The sequence below is a fragment of the Hemicordylus capensis genome, chromosome 3 (genome assembly GCF_027244095.1).
Source record: "Hemicordylus capensis ecotype Gifberg chromosome 3, rHemCap1.1.pri, whole genome shotgun sequence".
Classification (NCBI taxonomy): Eukaryota; Metazoa; Chordata; class Lepidosauria; order Squamata; family Cordylidae; genus Hemicordylus; species Hemicordylus capensis.
This window is the reverse complement of record NC_069659.1, coordinates 234,550,711-234,567,228: the sequence shown is the minus strand read 5'-3', so window position 1 is coordinate 234,567,228 and position 16,518 is coordinate 234,550,711. Positions and strand designations below refer to the sequence as shown.

The 16,518-nt window shown below is 44.9% G+C and overlaps 2 pseudogenes; both read left to right on the top strand.

The window, feature by feature from the left end:
- The first annotated feature begins 4,306 nt into the window (after window positions 1-4,306).
- On the top strand, window positions 4,307-5,606 carry LOC128348687 (plasma membrane calcium-transporting ATPase 1-like; annotated as a pseudogene).
- Window positions 5,606-8,145, top strand: LOC128348686 (plasma membrane calcium-transporting ATPase 1-like; annotated as a pseudogene).
- The last annotated feature ends 8,373 nt before the right edge of the window (window positions 8,146-16,518 follow it).

The following is a 16,518-nucleotide window of genomic DNA, read 5'->3' as shown; positions in this document are numbered from 1 at the left end:
GTAATGAAGTCTTTGCTTCTACCTTGGTGAAGGCAGGGAGGAAGTTGCTAATGCCCCAGTAACAGCTATAATATCCTGGTTTTCCTAACTGTTTTGCATGAAAAGCCATTACTTTTTACCAACCTAACTTGGAGGCGGGTGGGCGGTGGGGAGGGGGGGAAGGAATATAGCATCAAAAATAACTTAGAAGTTCTGTCAGAAGACAAAAGAATAGGTCCTCTATTACTTTTAAAATTCCCCGCCTCCTCCTCTTAAAACTCTGAAAACAGCCATACACAGATCATGTTGTTGCCTCTCCCCGCTCGCCTCCCACTACAAATTATCCACTTGCTTATTAGGACGATATGCAAATAAACTGGAGGCTCTCTTGCATTCAGTAATGGCTTTTGTTAAAGCATAGTTCTGGGTGTCCCTTTTGGCTATGGCAGCAGCACCAAGCCCCCTCAACTCTTCCACCACCCTGAGAAAAAGGAGGAAGGAGCCCATCGGAGCCAGCGCTAACCAGAGGAGTCAGGCTCCATGTCTCTCCTCCGTCTCAGCACACAAACACAAAGCATCCAGCTGCCCTCTCTGCCTACAAACGAAGCAGTGGCCAAATGCTTAAACCAGCAGGAAGGTGGGAAGCCGGGAACAGCGGCCTTGATAAACGGGGTGTGGGCATCACTCACACACAGCAATCTCTCTTGCTTGCTCTTTCTGTTTCCACATGCAGAGGGCTCTGATGTGTCACGCATCCACCCACCAGGCAATGAGAGCCTTACCGACGCTAGAGAAGGCAGGGTGGACGGGGCCAGGATGGGGTCAGGAAGGAGGAGTAAAAGGGAGATGGGGAAAGGAGGGAGGGGGCTCGAGAGAGAGAGCGAAGGAATACTTCCAGAACATCAAAGGAAGCGTGGGAGCCAGGACGATGATCATGTGACTTGCCTCTGGGGGAGCCTTTGAGGCAGCGGGCCCGGAGACAGATGTCTCCCCTTGCCGAACGGTAGTTATGCCTCTGACTATGTGGTGTGTGTAATGCTGTGGTATTAGAAATCAACTTAGTAAACTAATACCAGTGAGGAGGAGGTACACAAAATTCCTTCTTAGAAGCTGCTAGTACATGTTGGCATTAATAGCTAACTGCAGTGCACTGGGTACCAGTCCCCTGAATTCAATGTATAATTTCTGAACTGCTAAACTATTTGCCTTCTAGAAATGTGTGTGTGTGTGTGTGTGTGTGTGTGTGTGTGTGTGTGTGTGTATATATATATATATATATATATATATATATATATATATATACACACACCGCCCAAACTTTTGTCTTTGGGCGGTTAACATAAAAACAATTAAAACACATATAAAAGTTAAAACAATGCAACAATTTAAAAACAGCCATAAAATTAAAAGCAGACAATTTTAAAAATCTGGGAAAGCTTGGGTAAAAAGATGGGTTTTCAGGTGTTTCTTAAAAATTGCCAGAGATGGGAAGGATCGTATCTCAGCAGGGAGCGCATTCCACAATCTCGGAGCAGCGACCGAGAAGGCCCGTCTCTGTGTAGCCACCAGACAAGTTGGTGGTAACTGGAGACGGACTTCCTCAGATGACCTCAATGGGCGGTGTGGGTCATAGTGAAGAAGACGCTCTCTTAAATACCCAGGGCCTAAGCCATTTAGGGCTTTGTAAGTTACAACTAGCACTTTGTATTTTGAGTGGAAACATATTGGCAGCCAGTGAAGCTCCATCAGCAGAGGAGTAATGTGATCTCTCCGAGATGACCCAGAGACCAACCTGGCTGCCGCATTCTGAACCAACTGGAGTTTCCGGACTACTTACAAAGGCAGCCCCACATAGAGTGCAATACAAAAGTCAAGTCTGGAGGTTACCAACAAATGTACCACTGTTTTGAGGTCATTAATCTCGAGAAATGGGCACAGCTGGCGTATCAGCGAGAGCTTATAGAAAGTACCTCTGGCCACTGCCTCAACCTGAGAAATCAAGGAGAGGTGTGGATCCAGAAGTACTCCCAGACTACGAACCTGTTCCTTTTGGGGAAGTGTGACCCCATTTAGAACAGGTAGATCAAGATCGTCTCTGGAGTTCTGACCCCACACAATAAGTACCTCCTTCTTATCTGGATTCATCTTCAGTTTATTCTCCCTCATCCAGCCCATTACTGCTTCCAGGCAGGCATTTAGAGAGGATATTCCAGCTCCTGAAAAAGCTGACATGGAGAAGTAGATCTGGGTGTCATCAGCATACTGATAACACCCAGCTCCAAATCCCCTGATGATCTCTCCCAGCAGTTTCATGTAGATGTTAAAAAGCATTGGAGAAAGTACAGAGCCTTGTGGGATGCTGTACTTAAGCTCAGATCTCGAAGAACAACAGTCTCCAATCAACATCATCTGGAGTCTGTCCTAGTGGTAGGAGTGGAACCACTGTAAAACAGTTCCTCCCACCCCCAAAACTCTCAGACTTTCCAGAAGGATACTATGGTTGATAGTATCGAAAACCACCAAGAGATCCAAAAGGACCAACAGAGTCACACTTCCTCTGTCAATTCCCAATTGGAGATCATCCATCAGGCCGACCAAGGCAGTCTCCACCCCGTAGCCTGCTCGAAAACCAGTTTGAAATGGGTCTAGATAATCAGTTTCCTCCAAGACTGCCTGGAGCGGAGAGGCAACCACCCTCTCCATTACCTTGCCCAGCCATGAGAGGTTGGAAACAGGCCTATAATTGCTCAACTCTGAGGGATCTAATGCAGGCTTCTTTAGAAGAGGTCTAATGATTGCCTCCTGAAGACAAGGAGGCATCCTGCCCTCCCTCAGAGAAGCGTTTATGATTTCCACCAGGCTGTCTATTACAGCCTCCCTGCTAGATCGAACAAGCCATGTTAGACAAGGGTAAAGAGAACAAGTGGTAGGCCTCACCACTCCAAGCAGCTTGTCCACATCCTCAAGAGTCACAAACTGAAACTAATCTAGTCGAATCACATAAGAGGAGTTGCTGGACACCTCCAGTTCAGACAGCAAATTAACTGTGGAGTCTCCATCTAGATTGGCCTGAATCCGAGAGATTTTATCTGCGAAAAACTCTTTAAACATGTCACAGCGTGTAACTGATGACTCCAAATTTTGGTTCAGGGGAGGAGGGGCAGATACTAGTCCCCTCACAACCCTGAACAACTCCGCTGGGCGTGAACTCGCAGAGGCAATACGGGCAGAGAAGAAACACTTCTTTGCAGTACGTATTGCCTGAGCATAGATCTTTAAATGTGCTCTATGTCGTAGTCTGTCAGATTTGAGTCAAGTCTTTCTCCACTTGTGCTCCAGTCGCCTACCTTGCTGCTTCAGCCCCCGCAGATCTTCCATATACCGAGGGGCCAATTTTGAAGCTGGTCGGAGGGGACGCTATATATGAAGAAGATCTTTTGCATGAATTAAATAGAAACTGTGCTGTTGCAAAAATGGCTGTACCAGTGCTGACAGAGTGTGCCCTCCTCCATGATAAAAACTTGTAAATTAATTTTTGAGAATATAGTGCAGTACATTGAAGGATTATTGTTTGTAATGCTCTTCTCATTGTATATTCCCAGCATCAGATATTGTGAAGGATACTCTTTCTAAATGTGGAGCTACTTTAGCTAAAGTAAGCAATAGCTGTTGCTGTTGCATGATTTTTTTTAAAAAGTTGGTCTGAATAAAGTCAATCTCATATATTATGCTTTCCAAATAAGGCTGCACATATTCACACTTCTTTGTCTTCCCCTCTTTTCCTCCCTACCATTTTCCCAAATGGTATTGAGGAAAGGGTTAATTCCCCCCCCTGCCGCACCACCAAATCCTTCAGTGCCAAATCTCCAATCCAATGTTCACTCTGGCAGCTACTTAAAAAAAATTGTACAAATCCTGATTTTACCTTAACCACCCAGAGACGAAAGTTTGGGCAGTATATACATGTGATAAATGAATGAATGAATGAATGATCACAGATCTGTTACATCACATCTAGTTTGACCCTCATCGCATGCAGGTCTCATCACAATGTATGGCTCTTTGCTGCAAGGTCCATTACAGAGTGTGGAGAAAGGGTTTCTTCCTTAGTCAAGAAAGAAGGTATTACTCACTGAATGTCAAACTCTTGAATTCATTCATTCTGGCTCAGAAATTATTTTTTGTTTGTTAATTGAATTCCCCTTTTAAATATTGCAAGAAGTAGATTTACCGTAGTAAATGTATGCAAGAGTGTTTGTAAACTTCAGATTTTTGTCCAATTAAATGGTTCTGGATTGTCATTGTAAATTACAGGAAGAGAGGACAGTGGTGACTCCAGTCAGTATTGTGGCAAAAGACTTGACTATCACTCTCTCAGAGCTAAGAAACTTGATGGAGTTACGAAAAACAGATGCAATAAAGAAAATACAGGAAAACTACGGTGACATCAATCAAATCTGTGAATGGCTGAAAACTTCTCCCACGGATGGGATATGTGGTATCCCATCAGAACTGGATATAAAGAGAACTGTATTTGGAAAAAGCTATATACCCCCCTAAAAAACCGGTAACATTCCTGGAGTTGGTGTGGGATGCACTGCAGGATCCCACATTATGCTTTTTAGGAGTAGAAGCCATCGTATCACTAGGACTTTCTTTTTATAAGCCACCAGGAGGAAGCATTACAGTATGCCACACCACCGACATGGAGGAAGATGAAGATGATGAGGAGATGGATTGGATAGAAGACTGTACAATACTCTCGTTAGTAGTTTGTATGGTGCTTGTAACAGCTTTCAATGACTGGAGTAAAGAAAAACAATTTCAGGGGCTGCAGCGTCGCATTGAGAGCCAACAGAAGTTCACTGTAATTTGGCAAGGGGAAGTAATCCAGGTGCCAATAGCTGACTTGGTGGTTGGGGACGTTGCACAGATCAAATATGGTGACCTTATTCCAGCTGATGGTTTGCTTCTCCAAGGACATGATCTGAAAGTTGATGAGAGTTCGCTCACAGGTGAATCAGATCACATCAAGAAGACTTTGACAGCAGATCCCATGTTGCTTTCAGGTACCCATGTCATGGAAGGCTCTGGGGAAATGGTGATTACAGCTGTCGGTATAAATTCACAGGCAGGAATTATCCTACGTTTACTTGGAGTTGGGGAGACCAGTGAGAAAACAAAAAACAAAGACAACAAACCTAAACAGACAATGGACTCTTCTGAGGCAGCAAATAATCTATACACTGTAGATATAGAAAAGGGGGATGAAGATGTAGAGATCAAAACAAATGAAGAAGAAAAACCAAAAAAACCACCCTTCACACAAAAAGGAAAAATCAGTTCTGCAAGCAAAACTGACCAGATTAGCGGTTCAGATTGGCAAAGGAGGACTGGCAATGTCTATACTCACTGTTATTGTCCTTCTAGCCCATTTTTTCATTATAAATTTTGTGATGAAGAAGCTTGTTTGGACGAAGGAATGCACACCACTGTACCTATGAAGGATCTTGAAGGACCTGATCATTGGTGTTACCATTTTGGTCGTAGCAGTGCCAGAGGGCCTTCCACTTGCAGTCACCATCTCACTTGCATACTCTGTGAAGCAAATGATGAAAGATAACAACCTAGTGAGACATTTGGATGCCTGTGAAACTATGGGCAATGCAACAACAATTTGCTCAGATAAAACAGGAACCTTAACCACGAACAGAATGACTATAGTCCAAGCCTTCATTGGTAACACACATCATAGAGTTATTCCTGAACTTAACTTCATTAATCCAACTACTTTGGATTGTCTGCATAAAGGTATTGCTACTAACTGTGCATATACTTCCAAAATAGTGAGTCCTGAAAGAAAAGGAGGCCTGCCCCACCAAATTGGCAATAAAACAGAATGTGCTTTGCTGGGCTTTCTTCTAGAATTAAAACAGGATTATGAGGCTATAAGGAGGATTATACCAGAAGAGCAGCTGTATAAAATATACACCTTCAATTCTGATAGGAAATCTAAGAGCAGTTTTGAAAAAGGATGACGACAGTTATCAAATGTTCACCAAAGGTGCATCTTTGAGCCCCTGGTGGCGCAGTGGTATAACTGCCGCCCTGTAACCAGAAGGTTACAAGTTCGATCCTGACCAGGGGCTCAAGGTTGACTCAGCCTTCCATCCTTCCGAGGTCGGTAAAATGAGTACCCAGAATGTTGGGGGCAATATGCTAAATCATTGTAAACCGCTTAGAGAGCTCCGGCTGTAGAGCGGTATATAAATGTAAGTGCTATTGCTATCTGAAATAGTCCTTCAGAAGTACTGTTTCATACTGAATGATGCTTTGCTGGTCAATGACCGAATAAACTTATAACTAACTGAATGATGCTGGGGAATCCGTACCTTTTGCAGAAGAAGACTATGCCCTCATGATCAAGAATGCGATTGACCCCATGGCCTCTGAGGGACTCCGGACCATTTGTCCAGCTTTCAGAGATTTCCCAGCCAGCTATGCTATGCAAAACCAGATTGGGACAACGAGGGTGACATCATCAAAGACCTGACGTGTATCACAACTGTAGGTATTGAAGATCCAGTAAGACCCAAAGTTCCTGATGCAATAAGAAAATGTCAGAATGCCGGCATTGTTGTGTGTATGGTCACTGGGGATAACATTAACACAGCTCGTGCGATAGCTGTAAAATTTGGCATCCTTCGACCTGGGAATAACTTTTTATGTCTGGAAGGGCAAGAGTTTAATCAACAAATATGCAATTCAGAAGGGGAGATAGAACAAAAGCTTTTCGACGAGGTTTGACCTACACTTCATGTGCTTGCAAGGTCCTCGCCTACTGACAAGTACAACTTAGTAGACAGGATCATTAACAGTAACGTCCCCAAACAAAGGCAAGTGGTAGCAGTAACTTGAGATGGTACTAATGATGGGCCTGCATTAAAAAGAACAGATGTTGGCTTTGCATTGGGTATTGCTGGAACAGATGTAGCTAAGGAAGCTTCGGATATCATTCTAACAGATGACAACTTCTCAAGCATTGTTAAAGCGGTTCTGTGGGGCAGGAATGTATATGGCAGCATTTCCAAATTCCTTCAGTTTCAGCTAACTGTCAATGTTGTAGCAGTGATCATTGCCTTTACGGTAGCATGCATCACACAGAATTCCCCTCTGAAAGCTGTTCAGATGCTGTGGGTCAATCTCATAATGGATACATTTGCTTCTCTTGCTCTAGCAAGAGAAAAACTAACAGAAGCTCTGCTGAAATGGAAACCTTACAGTAGAAATAAACCTCTTATCTTCTGTACAATGCTGAAAAATATTGTAGGCCATGCCACTTATCAGCTTGCAGTTGTCTTCATGCTTTTTTTTGGAGGTGAAAAATTATTTGATATAGAAAATGTATGGACTGCACCGCTAGAGGGCCCACCCACTGAGCATTACACAATTGTATTTAATGCCTTTGTAATGACACAGATTTTTAATGAAATCAATGCACAGAAGGTTCATGGGGAAAGGAATGTTTTCGAAGGAATATTCACAAATAGCATCTTTTGTTGTATCATTGTGGGAACATCAATTGTACAGATCCTCATTGTTCAAATTGGAGGGAAACCCTTTAGTTGTGCATCTCTAACACTAGAACAATGGCTGTGGTCAATCTTCCTAGGCATAGAGTCACTATTATGGGGACTGCTGATTGTGAGTATTCCAAACAAGTATATATATTTTCTGAAGGAAGTTAGTGAGGGGCCAGCAAAAGAGGAAATTATTGAAGCAGAAGTAGCTGAAGATGTAACAGAGATTGACTGTGGTGAGCAGGAATTGCGTCAAAGACAGCTTCTGTGAGTTAGAGGCCTAAGCAGAATACAGACACAGTGTAGTGTTGTGAATGCATTCCGTGCATCCCTATATAGTGACTTAGAAGCAGCAACCAGTGGTCCCGATGAAATGGTTTAGAAGCAGCCGACTTTTCTGAGCCTATAGGGGTAAAAGCATTGAAAACCAAAACAAGAAGTCTGTTAATACTTCCTTAATACTCCCTGGGTCTGGGCATTATGCGAACTGTGCTCTTTAGCTCCTGGGCTAAGCTTATTTGCACATTGCTGTTAATAGTTGTTTACAAGCAAAGATTATTCAATATTAAAAATGTTAAAAACTTTATTTACTATTGTGGCTTAATTATTTAAAGATCTACCACAATAACAATTAACATAATTATCTCCCAGAATAATAATTAATTATGCATAGAGAGAGAAACTTTTTAGACCACAGACTCTACCTTCACCCCTGTATATACTGTACTCTATATAATTGTTCTATTATGGCATCCTATTAAAGTCTTCCAATAAGATGTTCTTTCCCATAGACAGCCCTGCATTCAGTCTAGCTGAAGGAGATAACCTCCTTTACCTTCTAAATTTCATCCAAGATCCATTCCTTGAGACACGAAGAAATTATATGGGCACAGCTTTTCCCATCGGAGTGCACAGTGACCGAGGAAAACTAATCCTGCCAGGCTTTTAAAGGGACAGATGGCCTGTCCAGAAGGGAAGCTGGCAACTCTCTCCCTCCACATCGAGCCACTCAAGAACCAAAAGGGATATTTCTGGACAATGGCACTTCAGATATGCAGTTGTTACTTAGCGTGTCCCCCTCCCCGCAACACGCACACTCTACACGGCAGGAAAAATGAGCTTGCCAGCAAATGTACACTCAACAGGGAACTGCAGCCAATTTCTACAGAGCCGGCATGAGTGTTGGTGCCACTTCTGGCCATGCCCCTGACACAGACACAGACGTCATGAAACTGGACCAGCCAGGGCAGCTCCACCTCCATGGCCCTCACACACCACCTTCCCTTTCTTGTGGCTGCTTAGTTTCTTGGCATGCTGAGGCTTGGGTTTCAAAACCTTGTCTTGAGCCCTGGTGGCGCAGTGGTAAAACTGCCACCCTGTAACCAGAAGGTTACAAGTTCGATCCTGACCAGGGGCTCAAGGTTGACTCAGCCTTCCATCCTTCCGAGGTCGGTAAAATGAGTACCCAGAATGTTGGGGGCAATATGCTAAATCATTGTAAACCGCTTAGAGAGCTCCGGCTATAGAGCGGTATATAAATGTAAGTGCTATTGCTATTGCTATTGTCTTTGGCACATCTGGTAGACCAGCCCCACCTTCCTCGCTTATTACTATCTCCTTCTCCTAGCTGCTCACCACAGCAGCCTCAGCACGGGAGATGCTTTTAGCATGGGGTGGCACCTGAGCTTCTGTCTCACCACTTCACTAGCAGAATGGCTCTTTCTCCTGCCGCCCAATACCTCAGAGAGTCATCCAGCCAGAGAAGCACCAAGACAGGAGCCAAGACACTGCTGCATGCAAAAACCAGCTCTCAAGCTGCAGCTGCTAATTTTGCTGTGTTTTCATTTCCCCTCATTACGAATGCGCCATATGTCCAAGATGGTATTGTGTTTGAACTGTAGAGAAAAAGATACAGTACATGTTGTGTCCTAGTTAGCTTGTGAATGGTCAAGAAGATATGTAAATCCATTGGGACAGGCATAGACTTTCTTTCTTTCTTTCTTTCTTTCTTTCTTTCTTTCTTTCTTTCTTTCTCTCTCTCTCTCTCTCTCTCTCTCTCTCTCTTTCTTTCTTTCTTTCTTTCTTTCTTTCTTTGCAAATGGACTCTTGCCCAGATATGTAGATTTGTGGTGAAGAAGATGTATAGATCCTTTGGGGGTTGTGTAGTCACCCCACCCCAGGAAACACTCTGGCCCAGACCTATGTGTTTGTGGTGAAATGTATATATATGGACAGGATGCTTATTTTGCAGAGATCCCACCCCGCCCACCTAAAGGTCCAGAATTACCTTCAGGGGCCAAAATTACCTAGCTGCACCTCTTTCTGCAGAGGCCAGGGATTGACAGTGCAGTTTTCTGCATGCAAAGCAAGTGCTCTATCACTAAGCTGCATGCCTCTTATAACAAGCTTGCTCTCTCTCTCTCTTTTTAAAGGTTCATTTATGCTAAAGGTGATCACACAGTGAAAGAGAACTCCCAGGTGATAATTTATTAATTACTGAAACAAAGCTGGGCTTAGTGATACTTAGTGCCCTCGACAAAGACGAACTAACTCCTATGGTTAGCTTGTTCTTAGTTGTATGGCTTGCAGTGAACCACTAAGCTCAGCTCAGTGCTTCCTTCACGTGGGCACCCTGGGCAACTGCTCAGCTCACCCACTCATAAGTTCAGACCTAAGTGAAACTAGTTCCCTGTTTGCAAGTAATCCTGAAGTATACCGTGATTCTTCAAGAGTTTCAAACTAGTTTCAGGCAAGTAACAAAAGGAACTATTGCAGTAGTGTAGCATTGTGGGCAGAGGCCTGTGGCTAGATATTTGGTGCCACCACTAGCCTCTTCCTGCCTCCCTCCCTCTGCTGCCACCCATTTGTTTTCCTCCATATTGTTGCCAGCATCAACAAGGATGGAGGGAACAAGGGAGGTGGACAGCTACAGAGGCAGGTGATGTGCAGCTCCCCCAGTCCTAGCCCCATTGGGAGCCCATGATCACTGCACAAAATCCTCCCCCCCCCCAGCCATTTCCCCACCATCCAGAGAAACCACTAGGGATGTGTGAAACGTTTCGGGTACAGAACGATCTGTACCTGAAATTGCCTGTTTTGGGTGATTTTGTTGCAGAAACGAATCACCCTCTTGCCCTCCCGAAATGTTTTGGAGCCGAAATGAATCACCCCCGTTTCAGCTCTGAATAATTTGCCGTTTCATTTTGTAGCCGATAAAGTGCTTTTTCTTCCTCCTCCATTCTGAGTTCTGACGTCTACTTGAATTCCCCACCTTTTTGCCTCCCATTGACTTCAATGCAAAAATGTCCAATCTGACTACCACCCCACCCACACTTCCTCCCCAGATCCCACTTTATGCCCCACATCTGCCCCAAAGACACTAAAACTTCAACAATTCACCAAAAATCAGCCTTTTGCCCAATTTCTCTGCAATTTGTGTGGTAGCCTCCACCCATTAGGCACTACCACCCCACCCCACTCTTTTGGCCCCATGACCCATTTTTTGATCTGAATCGATTTGGATTTGGATTAATTCGGATCTGGGGTGATTTGGATGGGTCAGATTTGGACCCAAAAATGAAATGGGGGTGTTTTGATTCAGATCTGAATCGAAACACTGAAAATCTGAATTTGCACACCCCTAGAAACCACAGTTGCAGGCAACTGGTGACACACAGAGAGAATTTTTTTCGAAAGGCTGGAATGGAAAGACTTAGCTGGAGAACTGAAGCAGCTAGGAGTGCAAGGTTTGCCCCTGGACAAATGTAGTCTGTTGCTGATTTATAGGAGTATTCGATGATTTCCATTTTTAGCCTGCTTTCCAATATGCTTATGAGATCACCCAGTATTCCATGTGTGTGTCTGTCCGTGTGTTTGTGTGTGTGTGTGTCCCCGCCACCACCCATCAACTTTGCAAAACCTGGACCAATAAGAACCAAATCAGGTACAGTTGTAGGGACACATAGGGATGCCTCAATGGGGTAGTTTGTGATGATGTAATCCAGCCTGATTAAAAATGGTGGATGCATGAATATTTGAGGCACATGTGGGTTAACTTGTGGACTGTCTAACCAATTTGAACCAAATTTGATGCAGGTGTAGTGAGGGACACACCTCAATGGCATAGTTTGTGATGATGTCATCCACTCCAGTTCAAGATGGCGGACATGTACATTTTCGAGGAGCAAGAGCACTAACTTGTGAACCACCTAACCAATTTGAATCATATTTGCTACAGCTGTAGGGGTGTATAGGGACAGTTTGTAAGGCATAGTTTGTGATGATGTCATCCACCCCAATTAAAGATGGAGGACACATGAATTTTGAGGTGCAAGTGGGCTAACTTGTGAACTGCCTAACCAATTTGGACCAAATTTAGTCCTGTTGTAGGGATAGTGAAATGAAAATAGGCAGATTCATTCTTACTAGAACAACTATTTATATATGTCTAGATCAGGTATTCCCAAAAGGGCTCCAAGGGGGCTCCTTGGATCTAGTGACTGCAGTAGCCTGTCTCCCTAATACTTGAATTCGTGTTTTAATGTACAGTATATATGTGTACACACACAAACATGTTTAAAGGTTCTACAACTATGTTCTTCTCCAGACCTTCTTTATTGCATAAAATAAAGGTGGTGCACTTGTTTAAAAGGTTGGGAACCCCTGGTCTAGATAGATAGGTCAATTTCTATACTGCCTTTCATTAAAAACTGATCTCAAGCCAATTTATTTCCAATTTATTTCCAGGAAGTTTCCAACATCCAGTTTCAACTAATACTCAACTTGTAGTTTTGTAAATAACCAAATATTTATTACAAGGCCATCATAAACCTCCAGTGATCTCTCCTCTAAGGGAAATTGGAAGCTAAGTAGCTCTACCTCTCTGGAACTTTTCACTTTCTCACCTCTTCTCACCTCTGGAACTTCTCACCTCTTGGAGAAGTGAGGTTGGGGCATGTAAAAATACTAATGAAAAGCCCTTGAGTTTTATGGCAGGGGTTTGATGTGCTTCTTGCCCTGAACATTCTAGTTTCTGGGGAAGGATAAACTTTTGGCCCATCTCTCACGTCCTTTATCACAGCCACGCCCATAGGCGTAACTATAGGGGGCGGGGGGGCACGTGCCCCGGGCGCCATCTTTTCAGGTCACATGGGGGGCGCTGCCATGACCAATTTTTTTAAAAAAATATTTTAATACAAATTTCTCCTGCTCAGTGCAGCAGCGCTGCAGCAGTCAAGGGAGCGTGTCGGCGCCCCCTCCCCCACGAGCAGTCCCTTCCACGCCGCCCGCACCCCCCTTGCTTTGCTGGTGGCCAATCAGTGGCCTGGCTTGGCGGCGGTGGGTGCCGCGGCGGGCGCCTTTCATGCTGCTCACTGTGCCTGCCCGCCCGCACCCCCCCCATTGCTTCGCTTGCGGCCAGTCAGTGGCCTGGCTTGGCAGCGGGTGCCTTTCATGCTGCTCACTGCGCCTGCCCTTGGCTGAGGCTCACTCTCTCCGTCGCTCGCTTAGTCTGGAACAGCCAGAAAGAGGCCCTCTAGTGGCTTGCCAGCCAGAGGGTCTCTAGTCAGTGGTGCACGCATGCGCGACTCGGCCGGCGTGCCGAGTCACGCTGCGCATGTGTGCGGTGCGTCCGTCCTCCTCTGTTTGCCTGCACGTGGTGGTGCGGTCGCCGTCATGGAGGTTGCTGGGGCTGGGGCTGCACTGCAGCAGGCGCAGGCAGGATGACGAGGACACACACAGACACCTACACGGAAGAAAGGATTTGGCGGCGGGCGGGTGGAAGCAGCAGACCAAGTGTCAGGGTGAGAAATTGAATGAGTTGCAAAAACTACAGAAGCCACATGTGGGGGGAAAAACATATTAAAGAATCAGGCTTTTATTTAGCTGCCCAACTATGGTCTCAGGTGCCTAACAGGTATTAATGTTTGCATTATACACTCCTCTCTCCGCCCCAAAAGAAAGAAAAACAATCATAAAGATTCTTTGGCACTCAATCTTAAATGCATGCATGTATATGGAACTGAGAGTCAATTCCCACAGCCTGTTGTTGTTTGTGAGGTACAGCAGTGTGAGTTGACTCAAGCAGTGTAACATAGCTGCCTGTGCATTGTTACAAGGTGTTTCAAGAGAGTTTTACCATGAGTTCTGCTTGCTGGCATGCTCGTTTTTGCACTGTGAAAGCTTGCCTTGTGATCTCAATTTACGCTGAAGTGCTCCTATAACAGCTCCATCTCAGAAAAACCTGCAGTGTTAGCTTTAACAAGTGCCTGTGGTATCCTGCTAAAGACACAAAGTTTGGCAAGAAAAATGGGGGAGGGGGTTATATGCCAGGACCTTTGGAGATATTCTCTTGCTTGTGAGGAAAAACCAAAGTATAATGTGGTGTGTATCATCAATCATTGCATCATAATTCTGTTGTTCGAGATACAAGCCAACTCCACAGGGTTGTTGCTTGTGAGGAAAAACCTAAGTATAATAGCAATAGCAATAGCAATAGCACTTACATTTATATACCGCTCTATAGCCGAAGCTCTCTAAGCGGTTTACAATGATTAGCATATTGCCCCCAACATTCTGGGTACTCATTTTACCGACCTCGGAAGTATGGAAGGCTGAGTCAACCTTGATGTCGTGTGTATCATCATTGCATCATGATTCTGTTGTTTGAGATACAAGCCAACTCCACAGGGTTGTTGCTTGTGAGGAAAAACCTAAGTATAATGTGGTGTGTATCATCATTGCATCATAATTCTGTTGTTTGAGATACAGGCCAACTCCACAGGGTTGTTGCTTGTGAGGAAAAACCTAAGTATAATGTAGTGTGTATCATCATTGCATCATAATTCTGTTGTTTGAGATTCAAGCCAACTTCACAGGGTTGTTGTGAGGAAAAAACACATGTGTGTCAGTCAGATGTATGCTGGGGGGGGCGGCGGCGGGGGGGCATGGTGGGTGTGTGTGTGCAATTTCAGTGCTTGCCCCGGGCGCCATTTTCCCTAGTTACGCCTCTGGCCACGCCTTTGACTCATAGAACTCAACAGGAGCTATTGAGAACTATGGGCCAAACTACATATGACTGCAAGCCCATCATTGAACCTTGCTCCCCCGCTCTAAATAGCCCCAGTGGGAGGCTTGTTTTTAATTGGCCTTTTGCAAATACATAGCCTGACCTGGGATTAGTATCTGCTCTTAAATAAAAACAGACCTGAAAACATGCGTCTTGCTAATGTTGTGTTCTATTTCACAAAATAAGGGGCCATTCACATGACCTATTGGGCAGTGGGGAGGCTTCACAAAATTTGCCTTCCCCCCAGATGCCCATTCTTAGACTGGTGGGAATGGGCTCACACAATCCCCACTGCTCTGCGCAGGATGGAGCAAGGTGGATCGCTCTGAGGCTGGGACTTGTTATCCAGCCTCCGGGTATTCCACAGTGCACCGTGCACTAGGGATGTGCAAACCGGATTGAATTTGAACCGGTTCAGATCTGAACTGGTTCGAATTTGAATCGATTTGGTTAGAAGGTTCAAACTTGGACCAAACAGGGCATTGCATTGGCAATGCCAGTCTAAGTTCAAACTGATCAAGCCTGGTTTGGTTTGAGCCTGTTCAAGCCGGTTTGAAGGTTCTAGAGACCATTTTTGATGTTGTCCTCTATTTTGTGTGACTTGTGTTCCTTGATTTTATTGGCTGAGCTCTTGCTTCCCTGATTAGCCAGATGAGTCTGACTCTCTGGTAGGCTCTGCACTGTGACAGTCCTTGAGAACTGGCACCCTATTGGCCAAGGGGGAGGGCAAAGGTGGGGGCTCCCTAAGGAGGGAGTTTCAAATCCTATTTAAAGCCAAGCCTCTGGCCTAGCAAAATCACTCTGACTGCAGTGGCTGTTTGGCTTACTCTGGCCTGCTGGTAGTGGTGCTGCTAGTGCAGTGAGAGTCTGCTTGGCAGACTGCTGTGTTTTTGTTCCCAATCCCCTATTCCCTTCTGCCCTTTTCTCTCTACCCCTGCTTTAAACTCCCCCCCCCCGGTGTGTGTCCTGCTGTGTGTGTGTTATGCTGCTTTTATTTTTTTTTCCCCTGAGAGAGTGAGTCTGTCTCTCCCCCCACCTCTCCTCTGGGCCAGCAGAGCCCAGGCCCTGAGGCCTCTCTCTGGCCCATCCATTTCCCTAACCTAGTCCCCACTTCCCCCACCTTTGTTGCTTTTGGTTGCTGACTGCTGCTTTAAAATCTGTTGGATGAGTTGAGCTCATCCTCAGCTCAGCAGCCACTGCTAGTTGTTTTTATTTTATTCTGGGTTCTTTGGTGGTGGTGGTGGGGGGGTTCCCCCCTTGTTTTCTCTGGAGCAGGTGCTTTTCTTTGTTAATCCTTTTTTTGCTGTTTAGCACACCGCATGCTCCAGAGTTCAGCACCTCTCTGTCTTCCCCTTTCCTTCCCAACCCCATTCCCACAGCCTTTTTTCCCACCAGCCCTTTTATTTTCTTAGTGTTTTTACTTTTAATTTGTTTTTTGGGCAGGTGAAATAACCGGAAAGCTTTTCATTCTGCTCTACCCCCACCCCAGCTTTGCTTGCCCACCTGTGCTGTGCCAGCCTGCCACTGGTCTGGAATTCCTTCTTTTTTGTCCTGACCAGTGTGTGGGGCAGAAGATCTCCAGGACGACGAGGGAGTAAGTGATTACTTTTTGCTGTCCCCTTTCCCCCCTTTAGTGGTTTAAAAAAAATAAAATAGGGCCTCCCTTCATGTTTGGGTGTGGGGAGGTATATTTTCTGTGTTTTTTTCTTTATTGGTTGTTTTTGCAGATTGTTTCTTGTTTTTTACAGGTTCCCCCATTGTGTAGTTTATTCATTGCATTTTTTAAAAATTGTATTATATTGTTGTGGGTGGAGTGGGTGGATAGGCTTGTTTTAAAAGTGATTTTCTCTAAATAGGGTTCCTTTTGGTTCCTTCCCAATAGGTTTTTTTTTT